This window comes from Panthera uncia, assembly GCF_023721935.1.
Source record: "Panthera uncia isolate 11264 chromosome C1 unlocalized genomic scaffold, Puncia_PCG_1.0 HiC_scaffold_4, whole genome shotgun sequence".
Classification (NCBI taxonomy): domain Eukaryota; kingdom Metazoa; phylum Chordata; class Mammalia; order Carnivora; family Felidae; genus Panthera; species Panthera uncia.
The window spans coordinates 16,505,436-16,512,803 of NW_026057585.1; the positions used below are offsets into that span (position 1 = coordinate 16,505,436).

At 32.3% G+C, this 7,368-nt stretch overlaps 1 non-coding gene across 1 annotated transcript; it reads left to right on the forward strand.

Annotated features, from left to right (window-relative positions):
- Window positions 1–3,331: 3,331 nt before the first annotated feature.
- Window positions 3,332–3,438, forward strand: LOC125913782 (U6 spliceosomal RNA). Its single transcript, XR_007455081.1, has one exon. It is a non-coding gene; the product is annotated as a U6 spliceosomal RNA (small nuclear RNA).
- The last annotated feature ends 3,930 nt before the right edge of the window (window positions 3,439–7,368 follow it).

Genomic DNA, 7,368 nt, shown 5'->3' on the forward strand with positions numbered 1-7,368 from the left:
ATTTTGCTTTGTTCATATATATTCTTTTCACAGCAAGAAGTCAAGAAATGTCGAAAATGACTGATTGGAATAAATCTCTGTGTGCAGGAAATATTGAGTTATGTTAGCAAATTGTGGGAGAAAACTTAAATGGGGCAGCCATAGATCAATGCATTATTAATCTTTTCCCATTCCATATAGAAAACCACACACAGACACACAGACGTGCACACACATATACACAACATTCTTTAAAAATATGCCTTTTTCAGCTTGAATTTTTTTCCCTGATATTGTAGATAATACAATTGCATGAGCAGGTAACATGCATGCTAAACTTCTATTTTTTTTAAATTTGAATAAATTCTAAATATATGTAGTCTTTATACAGTTGTCATATCTATCGCAGTCCAAGTGAAGAGAGAATAAATATCATACGTTTTGGTTTAGCTGCTGGTATGTTTATAATCCAATTTTTTCAGAGGGATAGTAGCATGATATATGGATATCTACCAAATATTAGTTTATATGGGAAAGCAAAGTGGATTTTTCAGAGAATACAGTAACAGCTGGATTCCAAAGTGCTAACAATAAAAGATTGAGAAGGTAAATGCAAACATTTTCTAATGCCTATGGCTTTTCTCCCTTATTTCATCTTATAATCATATACTTATCACTCTTAGGATATAAAAACAATGTTAACTACATCTGTTTGGCTTATGATTGTAGTATATTTTTTATTTGTATTGAAATAGCTGTCATAGTATTAAGAATAGTAAAATACAACTTTTTTGGGGAGGCTCCATCTTTTTTGGTGTACTTCAGAAAAATACTTGCGTATGTGTATATTCAGAAAGCCACAAAATGAGTTTTTTTACTTTCTTAGTTTATAGTAAGATTATATAATACACTCCATGTGATTTACTGTTTTCTAATCATTTAAAATGTTGAGTTTTGAGGTGCAGTGTACTGTGAGTGATAGAGGGCAGTAAAATAAAACTCTCATAGTTTATAGTCTTACTTTCTAATGTGCACTCTACCTTGATTTCATTACAATAATCATCTGAGGCTTTCAAAATAATATTTCACAGGTACTGTGTGCTTACCAGGCACTGTGATAAACATGCCTCATATACATTATAACAGTCAACTCTGACAACACTTCTATGAAACGAAGGGAATCCAGCCTGAGGAATTCAACATTCCCTTCCAAGATTCCATGGTTTATAATTGAACCAGAATTATAACTCTGGGCTGACTCATTCCCAAGGGCCAGCTTCTTACCAACTTGTACTACCATTATAAATTATGAAGATTGTTAGTAAAGATAAATTTATAGATTGTCATTTTATAAGCATTGCCTATAAACAGAGTTTATATATAGAAACTTTTTCTTAATACAATACATTTTAAACTCATGGTCCATTTAGGTGACTTGTCAATATAATACAACGAGTACATATCAATACACTAATTTTGAAGACAGACATAGCTGCTCTTGAATTTTGGATTTGGGTCTTACTAGGTAGTAAATTAATGTGTTATTGTATTAGTTCTAAGAGATGCACATGTGTTCAAGTACACAGCTGGAAATGTCAGCATACACAGTTCCCTCTTCCATTCCCTTTTTCTAAATGTCTACCAACTAACACAGCTCTGGTCTATTCAACTGGCATTGTCTTCCAATCCCTATTGCTGTGTGTCCCATTTAACTGAACTCTTACATTACATAATAAAGTTCTCAGCATGCCCTCACTACTACTACACTATTTCTGTGAACAGCTTTACTCATTTTTCCAAACTGCATAGTTTCACAATACATTCTTACCAGTCCATCCCCCAATTTCAACTTCTCTCACAGTTGTCCCCAAATTCAGCTTGGAGGCAGCAGGAAGGTTGTTTGTCTTCATGAATACTGAAAATAGGTCATCTACATTTTTGTCTCATTTGATATTGTGTTAACTGCCACTGTTCACTGGCTTTCCCCAGATTTGCTCTGCCGAATCTGCTGAGGTAATTTCATCAGAGTTGAGCCAGTGGATGGATTTGATTCTTAAGGTAGACTAGGTTATCTGATTAACCTCTAATATTAGTAATAAGGAAAACATTGTTAAGGCTTCTCTATTTACTCTATTTTATCCCTCCAATTTTTAGCATTGCAATAGGAATAAGGAAAGACATTTTTTGAGGAGTCATAAAAGATATTTTGAAGGTAAGTACAGCTAATAAGATTTTGACATGAATTTTTAAAAAAGAGAATAAAAGAAGACATAATAAGTCTTCAACTGCTTAAAGGACAGTCATATGGCAAAATTTAACGGACTTGAATTTTTAAGAGAGGACATGATTAAGAGCACCACAAATGATCATGACTGTTATTTCCACACAATGCAAGACAAAATTTAAATTCTAGCTATGAAGCTTCACCATAATATGTCTTGCCCTAGCAAGGGAGTTAGGGATTAGGTTATTTATATAGGGGACTTTTGACCAATTACTATTTGGTGGGGTTAAAATAAATGTGGTTCAGTGAGGATAGATCACAAAAGGGATGCATAAACAATAATATCTATTGATCTATTTGTCTGAAAAATTTATAAAAACTGGTATAAAAGTTGTTCTGCCACTAGACTAAAAGATCGTTCCTTATAGGGATGAGATCATATTCAACTCTATGTCTTCAACACTGCAAACAATTCGAGAAAATGCCATAAAATATTTGCTGAACTCAATTGTACTTGAATGTAAAGTAGCAGTTTATATTGTATTTGTGAAAGAAGCTTCTTCCAGAAAGCTTTATTCAGACAAAAATCAGGAATTCAGTCTTTCCTCAAAGGTCATACACCCACGCTCTTTCAAATATAAAGATCCCAGATGAACATCTTCCTGGATAACTAATCAACTCTGATTAACTAAACGAGGAACAAAATTTAGTATTAAAACCAAATAATATGAGTTTCTTTGTTAAAAATTCACAGAAATTGTGAGATATACACAGGTTTTAAATTAAATATGTCAGGGGCACCTGGGTGGCTGAGTGGTTAAGAGTCTGATTTCAGCTCAGGTCATGATCTCACAGCTGGTGAGTTTGAACCCTGCGTCGGGCTCTGTGCTGACAGCTCAGAGCCTGGAGCCTGCTTTGGATTCTGTGTCTCCCCCCCACTCTCTCTCTCTGCCCCTCCCCTGCTCATGCTCATGCTCTGTCTCTCAAAAAATAAATAAATGTTAAAAAAATTGTTTAAAAAATATGGCAAAACATTTTTTCCAAATAATTAGGAACACTTAAAATATAAATTTGCAATATTTATTTCCTAACATAATAGAAGTGTTCAATTTAGAGTGAGAACACATTGTGCTCGCTTCGGCAGCACATATACTAAAACTGGAACGATGCAGACAAGATTAGCATGGCCCCTGCACAAGGATGACATGTAGAGCAAGAACACATTAAGTGGTTCAAAAAATATTCATTCACAGAATTAAAATGTAAAAAATCATACGTATATTTTATTTATACCATCATTTAAAAATTCTATATACATCTAACACTTCTATATACATCTTGTAATATATATACTATTTCATTATGGTATTATATACATGAATTTATAAATAAAACTATTGAAATTTTATATCAAACTATTTATATAGTGGAGCCCACATGAGAGATTACAAATCTACTGATTATGTATATAAATGTAGGTTAAAAAAATCCATTTTTTCCCTCTGAAATGGAACAAGAATTATTAATCTGCATCCATGATTTTGGAGAGGTCTATGAGTAGAACTGAATGTGTCCGGGCAATTCCTGACAAAAATATGAAAAATTCTCTTTGTATATTTTTTGTTAATTTTTCTGGGACAGAATCCATAGTCTCAGTCTAATTCTAATAAATAATAAATAAATAAACAGATAAATAGCAAGTGAAAAACATAAGTTATACATTACAGAATGCCATTATTCAGTCATGGCATTTGGGTACCAATCTAGTGCTTCTGCTGCAGAGTTAATATCTAGTGACAAGGTTACTGGCTGGCTGCATTGCTAGCTATTCAAAATACCCCTCTGAATTTGAGAAGGAAAGGAAAATATATAATTAGCAATCATTTTAGTAGTCATTTGGGAATTTCCTAAAGACAATAAAATGAATTACACAAAATATGCCAGAGACTAAAATTTTGACTTTAAAGATTTCTCTAGTAATCTAATCTTCAGTGACCGAACTGAGTCAGTGTTTTTATGTTAACTAACCATTCCCATCTTAGTCAACTGAACAGTTACGGGAGAATAGAACGATTGCTCAACCAGAGTAGTGAAAATGTGAAGACTAAGTTCAGAGGCAATGTGACCTTATAAACTGATTTCTATCTCGAGTCTCCCCAAGTTTTTCTCAAATATAAAATACATAGTCAGGGGAACCTGGGTGGCTCAGTCAGTTAATCGTCCAACTTCGGCTCAGATCGTGATCTCACGGCTCGTGAATTCGAGCCCGCGTCGGGCTCTGTGCTGACAGCTCAGAGCCTGAAGCCTGTTTCAGATTCTGTCTCCCTTTCTCTCTGCCACTCCCATGCTCACATTCTCTCTCTCTAAAAAATAAATAAACAGTAAAAAAAAAAAAAAATTAAATACATAGTCAAGGGAACACTGGCAGCCTAGCTCTAGTTCTCCATTTTAGTAACCGCTTTTTTTTTTTTTTTTAATTCTCACAAGATATGCGGAGCTCACATTTCAATATGTGCCTTTTTATAGTTAATCTCTGATTGCTTTTTCCTCCTCACACTCAGGCCAAAAATATACATATATATCACATATTATATATACAATTGCTGCCATCTTCAAATCTCTCTCACTTAAGAGTTATATCTAAAGCAGCAAATGTTTCCTTTTAAATATAACCCTTTTTATACTCATTCACCATGCACTATTCCTAAATCACTTTTGAAGGCCATCAATAATTGAATCTTCATAATTCTATAATTTCCTATTACCCTTTGGAAAATGGCCACCATAATATTTATTTAGTTATAAATACATATATAGGTATTAATAAAACTGTGAGACCTCCAACTTGTGATAAAAATACTTTCAACTGCCCTACTTATTATTAAAAAATATTTCCTCATTCAGTATTTACAACATTGCATGACACATGGAAAATGTTGAAAAGGTATCTGGTACTTTATTAAAGGCATTTTTGCAGGATCTATATCTGATCATTTTTGAACAACTATTATGTGCAAGACACTACAACAGACAAAAATTAGTATTTCACAGCCACGTTTTGAAAAGATTTTACAGCTTATTGAATCTTATTTCTTTCACTTAATTATCCCAAGAGAAAAGCAGAATTTATTCTATTATTAAAACAGGGCTTTTAATATATTTTACATATCCCACATTTTTTCAGTATTCTGACATTTGTTTACTTATTAGATATTTTAAATTATGCCCTTTGCTTCAAAGCCTCAGAGCACAAGTTGGATAAAACTTTCATTAAATATTTAAATAAGGAGAAGAAACAATCAAACAGCAACATAATAATCAAACAAAAAGGCTCCCAGCATAAAACCACAGATCTCACTTATTGAAACAGACTCTTTATTTAGAAGAATAGTGTGTGGTTTCTTTAGCATTATGTATTATTAATGCTAAAATTCAGTACAATGAAATCTGAATTTTGTACAGGGGACAATATCTTCAATAATTAAAGAAGTAGATCAGTTTGCCAATCCTTGGCTTATCCCTTACCCAACTGGTTAAATTATTTAGGCACTTTATCTAATTATAGTTAGATAATTGGTACAATTCATTATCCTATGATGAAAACCTGTTAAGCAATAAATCCTTTCAAATAGAGTTTTATATGTATACAGCAAATTACCTTTACCAGTGTTATTCATTGGTATACTTACCAAAAGAAAGACCCTGTACTAAGACAAAGAGGTATAAGAAGAAAAATTGTGTAACATTATAAAAGTACAATGCTCAAATGCCATTCTGACTAACATGGGCAATTGTTATTTTAGAAGAATCCCGTTTTGTCCTAAAGGCTTCTGAATTGTCTCGTGAACATTTAGATTATAGCCTGGCATACACTAGATCTTCAATAAATGGAGAACTCTTTGCATTGGTTCCAAGAGATATTTTTCTGAAAGAGTTTTTATTTTAATAGTTTGTGATGCCCATTTCCACTCTTTCACTTAACATCTTTGTATCTAAGGCCTTTGCATAGATAAGCATAGGAATCATGTTTAGTATCAGAATTAAGGTTTATTTAATTTTATAAAAAATTAACTACATTTAACTATCTTGAGGTAAAAGTAAGATATTTGATAAGTAATACTGGGTGAATTTGCTTCTGTTCTTCATTCAGGAGCACACTGCAAATGGCTCCAATAAACAGATTATTTCTGAAAACGTGTTCAATACTGTTTTTAGTACTGATAAATGTATTCCTCCTCAAAGCTTTTGAACATATGAGACTCACATTCTGAGTCAAACTAACGTAGGGATCACATGAATTGGACAGTCTAGGAAGGGTTCCCTACTTTATCAGGGACATTTTGGGACCCAATGATGGTCAAGTGATCCGATTTCATTTAAAGAGTTCTTATACTTTGGTTCAAAACAAACATACTTAATGTTGCATTATGCAGTCTTTTCCATTTTTATTCATTTTGTAATTCCTTTGGTTGTTGAAATAAAGAACCCTGGACTGTGATTTCAAAATTATAATTTATTTTCCCTTAGCTTCGAATTTCCAATAAACCAAATAGAGTGTAATATGTTACAATCCTAATTAAAATAAATTTCATTTTGCTCCACAGGCTATACAGTTTTCTTTCTTTAAAAAAAGTTTTATAATAAACATATATTTTTCCCATTCATCTGTATCAATTTAATCTCTATAAAGTATTGCCAAACAAAAAAAAAAAACATAGAAAAATCATTGTTTAATCTCACTTTATGTTCTAAGCTGAAAAACACTAATCTATAACTTTCCAGTAAAGTCTCTGCTTTATTTCAAAACAATTTCTCCCAACACAAATCAGAATGTTTGTGAATTTATTTAGAAGCAAGAAAAGATGGCTTACCTTCAAAGCAGAAAAAATTGAAGGTTTCTTTTTTTTGTTTTTTTATAAAGTTCGTATTTTTATGACTATTCTATGGAAAAGAGGAATAAATTGAACTCAACAAGCTAACTAATCTCATATAAGGGTAACCAATTTCCAAGTTATAGTTCCATTGTACATAAATATAATATTAATACTCATTTTAAAATGTATTTTATTTTTTTTTATTTTTTTTTCAACGTTTTTTATTTATTTTTGGGACAGAGAGAGACAGAGCATGAACGGGGGAGGGGCAGAGAGAGAGGGAGACACAGA